Source organism: Pseudorca crassidens, chromosome 5 (assembly GCF_039906515.1).
Source record: "Pseudorca crassidens isolate mPseCra1 chromosome 5, mPseCra1.hap1, whole genome shotgun sequence".
NCBI classification, from domain to species: Eukaryota; Metazoa; Chordata; class Mammalia; order Artiodactyla; family Delphinidae; genus Pseudorca; species Pseudorca crassidens.
This window is the reverse complement of record NC_090300.1, coordinates 22,769,149-22,781,306: the sequence shown is the minus strand read 5'-3', so window position 1 is coordinate 22,781,306 and position 12,158 is coordinate 22,769,149. Positions and strand designations below refer to the sequence as shown.

The 12,158-nt window shown below is 41.9% G+C and overlaps 1 protein-coding gene across 3 annotated transcripts in view; it reads right to left on the bottom strand.

Annotated features, from left to right (window-relative positions):
* The window catches only part of WWTR1 (WW domain containing transcription regulator 1), a 203,971-nt gene that overhangs the window by 118,657 nt on the left and 73,156 nt on the right, over positions 1-12,158 (bottom strand). The window lies entirely within an intron of this gene.

Here is a 12,158-nt window from a genome sequence, read left to right as displayed (position 1 = left end):
CATTCCCAAAAAGCAATCTTTAAGAAGAATTCCAAAAATAAAATCAAGTCAGTAAAAGTTATGTCTGGGAGCTTCCCTGTTGGCGCAGTGGTTGGGAGTCCGCCTGCCGATGCAGGGGACACAGGTTCGTGCCCCAGTCCGGGAAGATCCCACATGCCGTGGAGCGGCTGGGCCCGTGAGCCATGGCTGCTAAGCCTGCGCGTCCGGAACTTGTGCTCCACAGCGGGAGAGGCCACAGTGGGAGAGGCCCGCGTACCGCAAAAAAAAAAAAAGTATGTCTGTTCATTTTGGTTATATTTATCATTTGCTTGTGTTTTCTACTTTTGATGGACTATCACAGTTGCTTCCTCAACCTGTGAACACCTAAGCCCAGAAAGGTTTTCCATGGGCAAACTGGGAGAAAGACAAATATTCATACCTCAGTATTTGCAGAAAAGCCATCACAAAGGAAAACATATTTTAATAAACAATCCAGCATATGCATTTTTCCACAGTCACCATGTTTTGTTTGTTTTGTTTTGTTTTGGCACCCCAGGTAGGACACGAACCCACAATCCCTGGCTTAGGAGCCATGCTTTAATTACTGAGTCTATAGCTAGCCATGTTTACAGGTAAATTAGTCACCAAAAAGAACAGAATTTGAATTTATCTTCAGTGTTCAGAATTGAAGTGTGTCAAAGCATATTTTTAAAACAAAGAGTTAGTGTAGGGGGCCACAAAGACATAAAATATATTATGTACTGAAAAATTCATCATATACAACCTTTGTGCCATAGAATTTGTTTCCATATTGAGACTCGTTATTCAACATCTTTGGTTGATTATTCTTAAATTAATGAAAGGTGTGATTAATTGATTGATTAGTTGGTTGATATCTAAAAGATAGTTATAAGGGTGGATGGAAAAATAAAATGATAGGTAGGTAAATGGATGGATGGATAGATGATAGATAGATAGATAGATTGACAGATAGATAGAATTAAGGAGAGAGGAATAGATTAGTGTTTCTCAAACTATCTGTTGTAAAGCACTAGTGTTTTTTCTTTTCAATCCGCCAAGCCAAGTATGTGGTCCTATTGTAGATGGCTTGTGTGTAGCTCAGGCCACATGTGACTTACCACACAAGTTTGATGCACCCAAACTACCCTGTTCCACAAGGCAATCCCATTGATCATGTGCTTAGATGTCACAGCAATGTTATTTTGCTATAAACGTTTCTAAACACTCTCGACTTCTGTATCTAGCTCATCACAGGCCCGTAACATTAGCACACTGGTGTCAGTCTACGGACTACACTTTGAGTAGCACTGAGATACAGGCTCAGCTACTTCACACTGCCATGCCACTCATTCCGATTGGTTGGGCATCCATCTAACTGGCCAGTGCACTTGCCAGCCCATGTATCACCCTTGTATAAGAAGGGTAGGTATATTGGTTAATAGGTAGAACAGTAGATGATAGAGAAATTAGATAACAGATAAGCTAGATATCTAATAGATATCTAATAGATTTATTAGATATCTAATAAATTAGGTAGGAGCCAGAGAGTCTCTGCTCTTTGTGCAAATAATTCTCTAGATAAAGCGTTAACAACGGTTGTCTCTAAATAGGGATCCAGGGAAAATCAGAAGAATCTATTTTCCACTTTCCTCCCTCCAGTGGTGGCTGAGCATATAATATCTTTATACTTAAAAATAAAATCAGAAACAATCTAAGTGTCCATCAATAGGGGATCCGTTTAAGAAATTCATTGTACATCCATACAATGGAATACTATGTAGTCCTTAAAGAAATAAAGCAGATATTTATGTACAGAAGAGGAATAAACACCAAGATATACTAAATGACAAAAGGAAGGTACAGAAGAGTGTGTACCATTTGTACTGTATTGAAAATAGTCTAGGTGGGAATACACATTTAATTTACATATACATATGCATACTTGTACTCACACAGAGTTTCTCTGGAAAGACAAAAGAAACTGGTATGCTGGGGAGGGTACCAGAGGACTAGAGGGAGGGTAAAAGAGACTTCTCACAGTACATGCTTTGGTACTATTGAAAATTTTGTCATTTACATGTATTTATTACCTATTGGAAAAATATTTTTTAATGTGAAGTCATCTGAAAACATTAACATGTGATTCAGCATCATGAGTGAGTGTGAAAAGGCGCCAGTGGGCTTCACTAAGAGTCTCGGAAGGATTCCCCTGAGAGGGAGGCCACGGGCTGCTCAGGGCCTAGGTGGGCTTCGTGGATTAACTGCGGTTGCAGAATCTCGATTTTGTCTGTGTCCAGGTGACCAGCCTCATCCAAAACTACAAGAGTATTCTGGGAACAACCAGACCTGCAAGCTATTCATTTACAAGCAGAGATGGCAGATTCAGTGGGGATGGGCCTGAGTCGAGGGTAGCTCCGTACCCCACTAACTTGGAAAGCAAAGACCACCCGCTATGGTGGAACTGCACAGGCTAAATTAAATATAGGACCAACAAATGGATCTGTGGATGGACAGAGGAATGGCTGCTTTGCTAGGAAAGCACTATCATTTCAGACCCATACGTTAGCATAAAGTGCTTAGTTCCCTAAAGAACTAGGAAGACCTCAACATAAGGGACAATGGGGTGGGGTCTTATGCTACATTCAGATAACTCTAGGATTGGTGGGTCTCAATGAAGGGATGAGGAAGCTGCCACACGGACTAGTGAAAGGTCCGTGTACCCATCCTAGCTGAGGTTCTAAAGCCTCAATGGGATGCATGGTCATCTAAAACCAATACTTATCTTCAAGCTAAGTCAGGCCAGGTTCTTCTTGGCCTCAAAAATAGACCCTTAGCATTTCTGCTTCTGCACTTCTCTTCCTATCCCCTCTTTCCTGGAAGACCCTTCTGCTCACCTGCCCACATTCTTCCCATTTTTCAAGACTCCATTTATGCCCAACCACCTTTACAGAGACTTCTTTGAACACCCACCCTTCATCCATCTTCCTCTCCACTGCATTCAGTACGTGGAGCTAGGATTCTAAACTTTCAATCCAGGATGCGCACAGACCTGATGGAACTACATTCCTGAACACGGCAGATTCCTATGAAGAATTCCAGGGTGCAAGCTTGCAAAGATTTAAAAGAAAATATTATGGGATTCTTTCCTTATCAAGCACCTACCTCTGTGCCAGGCCCTGTGCTCAGGTTATACAATGACAAGCAAGAAAAACATCATTCTTGCCCTCATGGAGGTTACAGTGTAGTAAGAAAGAGAAATAAATCAACAGTAATATGGGGCATTCCCTGGCAGTTCAGTGGTTAGTACTCTGGGCTTCCACTGCAGGGGGTGCGGGTTCAATCCCTGGTCGGGGAACCAAGATCCCACATGCCGAACGGTGTGGCCAAAAAAAAAAAAACAACCACACAACGATAGTATTAGCAGCAGTGCTACGTCTGCAGAGACACAGAGGGCTGTGGGAGAACCTGGCAGGAGCATCTAAGCCAGTGCGGGGGCTGTGAGTCAGGCGAAAACCCCTGCAGGGCTGGCATCTAAGGTGATGCCTAAAGGTAGTGTAGGCATTAACCGGGCAAAAAGCGGGGAAATAATATTCCAGGCACAGGTAGCAGCTTGTGCCAAGTTCCTGAGGCCAGGAGCACAGCCAATGGGAGAAACCAAAAGACGGTCAGCCCAGCTGCAAGTTTCAGACCTAATAACCGTAATAGAAATGACAGCCTTATCGTGACACACCTCAAAGTGCTTCCAACCCAGGAGGGCAGCTGCGCACAGGTCAGAAGGAGGCTATTTAGCCTGGTTTTATCTGTATTCCCCATGTCTCTCCAGCTAGACTGTCAGCTGCCTGAGGTCCGAAAAGCTGCCACATTTCTCCCCACCCCCACCCCCGGGCACAGTGCACTGCGTTGGCACACAAGAAGAGTGCAATGATTTTTTGTTGTAAATGCTGAAATGGCTGAAGACCTTTAAGATGGCACAAAGGCAAGGCCCTGGGAGAGCACTGCCCCCACCACCATCTCAACCAGGAACAAGACAGGAGTAAGTAAACTTTCAGGGTTTCTCGCTGTGCCAGGCGCAGAGCAAAGCACTTCGCATATATTCCTGGTTTCGCTTCATCTAACGGCAAACATCGTTTATCCCTTTATCATCTGCTGGGTCTAGATGGAACGTTCAATAAAATCTAGAAGTCCAGGAAGAAGTGTATGCAAATAAAGAATATGTTGAAGGAAATTCAGAAGATTTGCCATGAAGTCTACTTCTTATCTTGACTTTTCTGGAGAAGTTTTGGTTAAGATTTTAGCAATTACGGTGTTCACTTCTAAAGAAAATAACCCAAAACAGATTAGCAGATGCAAACTGCTATCTATAGAATGGATAAACAACAAGGTCCTACTGTAGAGCACAGGGAACTATATTCAATATCCTGTGATAAACCATAATGGAAAAGAATATGAAAAAGAATACATGTATAACTGAGTCACTTTGCTGTATGGCATTAATTAACACAACATTGTAATTCAACTATACTTCAATAAAATTTTTTAAAAAAAGAAAGAAAAAAAAAAGAACCCAAAACAAGAAAAACACAAGCAGTTCCCAAAGAGGATCTCCTTAGTAACATAAGCTCCAGGCTTCAGTTACTGAGCTAAGGCTACAAGATCCCTCCCATGTCCCACACACCTACCCAAATCTACCACTCCATCTTCCCCTGCCTCTCTGCTTGCTTTCTGCTGTGGTTTTCCTAACTTCCCCCTTCCCCCAATTTAGAAAGAAATATGTTTATTATGTGACATTTGGAACATACAGAAAGGCAAAAAGTAGAAAAGAAAAATCTCCATAATCCCACAAATGACCATCAACCACAGTTTGGTACGTAACCCTCTATCAGACAGACACACACACACTTTTTAAAATAAAATCAGGATTATGACCCTTTCACAATGTACCATAATTATTGGGTTTTTATGTGTTATATCCCACTTGTCTGATATTTAGGGCCATTTCTTATCTCTAAGCATTGGTAACTAACTGTTAAATCAAGAAATATAAATGAAAACGTAATACATCTACTCAAAGCACACTGAAAGGAAAAACTGTAACTTGATTTAAACATGAAACTCTCAACTAGAGAAATAACAATGGAAGTCACAAAAACGCTTCCCAAAGTCCATAGGACATTCCTAGGTGGACAGTATGAGATAATAGTTGGAATAAAAATGTTCAAAAGTCAAATATGCTTGTGAAATAGTGGCTTAAAAATAAACTAGTTTTGTAACAAGTGACTCCAGAGTCTTGAACGTGTATTGTGAAATTCCAAGAGAGGGACAGAGCCTGCAACATACCCCAAATCTATTGGTCCAGGAACCTTTTGTTCACAAAGTATCTGAGTGGACTAGGGTTCTAAGGAATACACTTTGGAAAACATTGCTCTGCTGATATTTCAATGCACTGAAACATTCACAGTCCCCCACAGACCAGCAGCAGGGCCATCCCCTCAGAATTTCCCCTTCAATAAAAAGTTTATTACTTCAGTCCTCAGTCTTCCAAATCACCCTTTAAAAAAACATTATCCCCTGGATTGGTGGATTCATTTACTTCCACCATCCTCTCCTGTGGTTAGATATTTCATTGAGGGAGGACGGGAAAGGCAGAGATGATAAGTAAGGGTGTAATTCCTACACGTCTTAATTTGTCAACAAACAAAAACTGACACTGAATCAACCCTTTAAGCGATGTATTTCGAATCAATCTCTGCAATTATAAAGACAATGAGAAGTAAATTTTTTTCCTGTAAGTTACTTTACTAACATCTAACTAACCCTCTCAACAAGTCCTCAGCAACATACCCAATCCTGACATACATTAGGTCATCCGCCCTCCATGTCACATCTGTGTGCCCTGTAAAATGATATGGATTTATTAATGGTGAAAATCTCAATGAGAAGAAAAAATAGTCATTGTAGGTATACTATCCATTTCTGGTTTGGTTCATCATTTCTCTCTCTCTCCAGCACTGAGAGCTCCAAATTGGATCACCCAGACTGAGTTTAGAGGCGAACTCTAATGCTCCATTCACCACTCCAAAGTTATCTGGTCACCAAGGATACCTAGTTACAGGGCCTAATTATGGGCATGTAACTGACATGAGGCAGTACAGTACAAGTGCAGAAGTACAGGTTTGAGAATCACATAATTCTAATCCCATCTCTGCCACTCGCCTGTTATGTGACCCTGGGCCATTTACTCAACCTTATTGTGCCTCAGTTTCCTCAACAGTAAAATGAGAAGATAACATGTACCTGTTCACAGGTCACTGTGAGAGTTAAAAGAACGTGTGAAAAGCACCTAGGGTTATGAATAAAGTTTCCTTACGTATGTGTCAGGAGTGTGTTCCATGGGTGATTCTGGCGCTGCCTCTCCGGGAAGTACTGACTTACAGCTCCCTGCCTCCTCTGGAATAGAGCAGGTAATCAACCAATGTCAATTCCCTCCCCTCTTCCTCTCACCCCACTTCTCAATCTCACTCCCCCTCCCACACACAAACGGGGCTCCACTAGTAGCTACAAGCCAGATTCCAAAAATCAGAAAGTAGATCCTCCTCAGAAGAGGTTAGACATCCTCTGCCCAAGATGCTGCAGCAAAAGGGAATCTGTGGTGGGCATTCCTACCTAGGTTTTTTAACAGGAAAATTGATTCTCAGTCTTTATTTACAATTTTAAAAACCAGCTTGCAATTCCAGATCCAGGCTTCATTCAGCACCAAACAATAACTGAGAGTCAAAATTAGTTTATCCTACTAGCAAGGTCTCTGCATCCAATTTTGGCCAGGTAGACAGCATATGCATGTGGGGAGGCAAGGGGAAGCAAGAACGAACTTGTACTGAAAGTCTACTATGTACCAGACACTTCAAATATGTTATCTAATCTTTAGAAATACCGTGAAATAGGACTTCCCTGGTGGCGCAGCAGTTAAGAATCCTCCTGCCAATGCAGGGGACACAGGTTCCGTCCCTGGTCTGGGAAGATCCCACATACCACGGAGCAACTAAGCCCGTGCGCCACAACTACTGAGCCTTTGCTCTAGAGCCCACGAGCCACAACTACTGAGCCCATGTGCCACAACTACTGAAGCCCGTGCACCTAGAGCCCATGCTCCACAATGAGAGAAGCCACCGCAATGAGAAGCCCGTGCACCGCAACCAAGGGTACACCCTGCTCACCGCAACTAGAGAAAGCCCACCTGCAGCAACAAAAGACCCAATGCAGCCAAAAATAAATAAATAAAATAAATAAATAAATAATAAAAGCAATCTCTCTTTAAAAAAAAAAAAGAATCCGCCTGCCAATTCAGGGGACACAGGTTCGATCTCTGGTTGGGGAAGATCCCACATGCCTCAGAGCAACTAAGCCACAACTACTGAAGCCCGCGTGCCAAGAGCCTGTGCTCTGCAACAAGAGAAGCCACCGCAATGAGAAGCCCACATACCACAACCAAGAGTAGCCCCCGCTCGACGCAACTAGAGAAAGCCCATGTGCAGCAATGAAGACCCAAGGCAGCCAAAAATTAATTAATTTGATAAAAACAGTTTCTCAAGTATGTACTCCAGCAAAATGAGGGCATAAACCAAAAAAGAGGAAGACAAACAAACAGCACTCCTAGCCATGGAAAGAAGTAAAGAGAAGCCCTAACGATGACAGCTCTGATGTAGAGCTAGAGAGCAACAAGAATGGAACAGAAAGATGAGGGAATCTGACATAAAAGCTTAAGGAAAGGAGACCTGACAGAACCCAGGGGATTGAGAGCCTGGAAAATTTTGAGATCATAATAAAGGCAAATAGTATATAAACATATAAAAAGACAATTAGAAATAATAGGAAAAAATGTTTAAGAAAGTCAAGATCCAAAGATGAAGAAACTAAAAGGTAACACAAATTTTAACAACTGATGAAGAGTGAAAAGAAAGAATCCCTATGACTTTGGGGCTGGATATATCCTCCTTTGAGTGTCCCAGGAGTCCTGACACCAGACACAATGTGCAAGTCTAAGATCCAATGTTAATACACAAGGCAATAAATTATATTAAATGTTGCCTCCAGTTTTTCAACTTCAAGAATAATTTATGAATAAAAAAGTCAATTTGGAGACAAAGCACAAAACTTTTATTGGTTATGGGTTCAGAGCTTTGGAATATTAAGGTGTCACTAACAAAAAGCAAATTGTGGAACTGATAGCCACCCAAACCTCCTTGACTTACAAAATGGGGAATCAGAAATACCGTAAAGGGGCTTCCCTGGTGGCTCAGTGGTTAAGAATCCACCTGTCAGTGCAGGGGACATGGGTTTGAGCCCTGGTCTGGGAAGATCCCAAACGCGGCAGAGCAACTAAGCCCGTGCGCCACAACTACTGAGCCTGCATGCCTAGAGCCCGTGCTCCGCAACGAGAGAAGCCACCGCAGTAAGAAGCCTGCACACTGCAACAAAGAGTAGCTCCCCACTCATGGCAACTAGAGAAAGCCCACAAGCAGTAACAAAGACCCAATGCAGGCAAAAATAAATAAATAAATAAATTTATTTTAAAAAATAAAATAAAAATTGAAAGGTTCCCTCTGTGAGCCTTGAGAAGGTGAAGGAAACCATTGTGTTTCAACAAAAGTCCTTTTATACTATTGGGTTTGGTACCACCTGCACAGATCACTTTGACAAAAATAATTTTCTACCACACATTTCAGAAAAGGCAAAACACTAAAATTATTACTAAAAATTGAGAGTGCCAGCAAATGTTATAGTTGGAATTATATTTAAGAGTGGGGATAATTTTTCTTACAGAATATGTTATTCAAATAAAAATTTTCTACAAGAATGGAAAGTTCTACTGAATCCAGATCACTTTCTTCTTTATAATTCTCTATTTTCTGGTCTATGTACACCAAACATGTATTCCATTTATCACCAGAAATTTTTTTTTAATTTTAATGTGATCAGTGTTCAAAGTCAGCGTGCCAGTTGCTAAGAGCCCAACACCTACACACCCCAGCCTGATTTATGAGCTGTAGAGAACAGCAGGAACAATGCAGTCGTCAGAGGCCATGCGTTTTAACATTCTATCCTCCCCATTGTTAAATGCTACCCTAACACCACAGGGAAGGTGTGAATGTTTAGAAAAGGTGCCCTGTAACAGGTACCAGAAAGTGATTACACCATATACCTAGGAACAATCTTGCCTGAGAAAATAACAAAAAGGTTTTTTAAAGCTTCTTAGATGTCCAGGCTTTGTATCCCATAAAGCTCATTGTTCAGCTGGGGAAGTGACATGAGGATAAAGGTGGGAGTGGGGAAAACGGAAAACTGCTCCCTAAGTAGATGACAACAGATTAGAGGGCCAGTCCAGGGTCCACCATTAAATAACCACAAATGGCATTCCCCAAGTCACGTGAATACCCTTCCCTGGCCTCAGTTTTCTAACCTTCCCCCCAAGAAAATGACCTTGTCAATTATAAAATACTTTGATTTCTGATTTATAAAGCCCTCAACTCCTGACAAAATCAAGACTAGGATTCTACTGCTAGCCCCATTTCACAGATGTTGGGGCAAAGTCATGCGTAGATTTTATGAAAATTAATTCAGGGTTAGTTGCCACCATTTTCCAAGCTTCTACTTAAATCCACCAAAATACATTGCTTTTTGAGGCTGTGGAACAAAGTGTGGCATATAACATTTATCTTATTCCAACTTTAAACAAAGCTCCAAAAGAAATTCAGAGAACTCCTGGCATATTGCTTATCTCAAAAAACAAAAGTCACAGTGACTTAATTTCTTAAATTCCCTTAGCTACCTGGCCAAAAAATTTCCAGGGATAGCATCAGATCAAGCCTACAGGCCTCCTGCTTACACGTTTTTCCAGTTGTTGTCTTTATTGACTATCCAAAGGGAAATGAAGATGCACCCAGCTTTGGACTGAGGAGTGACTGTTAGTTGGGGGGATGAGGCAAACGGAGCAGATCAACTTTCTCTAAACCCAAGGCCTACTTCCATTTTTAACCTAGTTTCACAAACATATTTTAGAGCTACTCCAATCATTCAAAGCCTGTATAAAAGGGAACTCTTTTGTTTTATTTCTGTTTAGGGATCTTTTCCCCCTAGCTTTCCTCAGATATTAGGCCAGCCCAGCTCTTATTTCATATTTTTAACAACCAGCTGTACCAATCATATACATATTTGTGTATGTATATTTATAACCACAGTTCAAAAATCATTTGGGACCAAAAATAGCCTCCAAAATTATTAGAAATTATTGGGTCTTCTTCTACTTGTAGGTACTACTAAGTCCATTTCTATAAAAGTCACAGTAAGATATTCAAAACTGCATTTACCTAAGTAAAGCAATACAAGATGCTACTTTGGATCTTTATATAGTATACAAACTAATGCCATCCTTTGGAACAATATCATCACACTTAGAAAAATGTCATGCTATTACATCACATACTTGAATTCCATCAACTATTTAGAAATTAAAGCACTGGACTTCCGCACTGGGCTTCCCTGGTGGCGCAGTGGTTAAGAATCCTCCTGTCGATGCAGGGGACACAGGTTCCGTCCCTGGTCTGGGAAGATCCCACATGCCGCGGAGCAACTAAGCCCGTGAGCCACAACTACTGAGCCTATGTGCTACAACTACTGAAGCCCGCGCACCCAGAGCCCGTGCTCCCGCAACAAAGTCAAGCCACTGCAACGAGAAGCCCGCGCACCACAACGAAGCGTAGACCCATCTCGCTGCAACTAGAGAAAAGCCTGTGCGCAGCAACAAAGACCCAACGCAGCCAAAAATAAATAATTAAAAAAAAAAAAAGAAATCAAAGCACTGAGTACGTGTCCACACTGTCACTCAAAACCCAGGAGAAGACCAGTTGTGGACTAAAATGACCATCAAGTCTGTTTTAGGACAAGGGCTTATCAGCAATGCATCAACCCCAGCAAAAAAATAAAGCACTCCTCCTTGCACAAGACATCAACAGCTTTGGGATGGGAAAGGAATAATTGGCCACCAGTATGAGTCAAAGGGTTGGCTATTATAAGCCTCATCCATCCTTGTGTATTTGTTATTAGGGTCCTCTCACAGCAAAGTATCAAATATTAGTGCCAAAGAAAGGGTTGATTATCTTTTTAAAATAGCACATAACATCTTAACGTCTAAACTAAAGCTACTCAATCAAAGAAATATGGGCTTTAACATAAATTCCAAGGCAAGTTCTTAGAGGAGGAGTTTCCCTCCATGGCAGTGAACAGCCCGCCAGGGCAGGCAATCCTGGACCAAGTGGTCCAGCTGGCACGACTTCAATCCAGGCCATTGATAGCCTGACCCCCCATGACCTCACTAATTACATTGCAAGTTCCAGCTTGGCTTCTCCTCCAGAATACAATTATTTTAGGGTACCACAATGGAAACAACCTTCTTTATGCCTATGAATATATTTTCCTATACAGTCTAATTCCACTCAAATGTAAACTTCATTACATCAAAAAGCTGGAACAAAGGGAAGGGAAGAATGACAAAGCAGGCTCCTGATTTGATGGTATTTTAGGTTACCAAGGGCGACATAATAAAACTCCGACCCAATTTCCACACAATTGATTTGTCCAGCCTACAACTACTTCACCAGGCAGTTACTAATTACATCACAGGTGCTGTGTGGTCATCACGTCACCAGTAAGGCCTACCAGGCAGTGTTCACTTTTCCAGACTGCTTTTCCCAAGAATGGAGAGACTGGAGACCACCTACACTACCAAGAGTCCCTCTCCTCCCCAAGCCTCAGATCTGCTCTAGCATTTATGTTGATGTCATATCTCAGTGGACCAGGCTCTGACTATCTGACTTAGAGTGGGCAGGGAAGGGAGTAAGAGTTTGGGTCCAGGAGTCTGTATCAGTACTCCAGCTGCAGGGCATAGTCACCTATGTGTCTCATTGAGAATTCTCCCAAAAGTTTTTTTTTCTTGTACCTCTAAGAGTTTCCATGTCCCGAATCTCTTGTGACTTCCAGAACCCTGGAAGAACTTCACCAGACTCAGTTTCTGATCCCTTACAATTCCAACACCCAGAGACTCACTCCCTACTTCCAGCCTCCCAGATCTCTGGGAAACAGCCGTGGAAGGTGACACATCACCT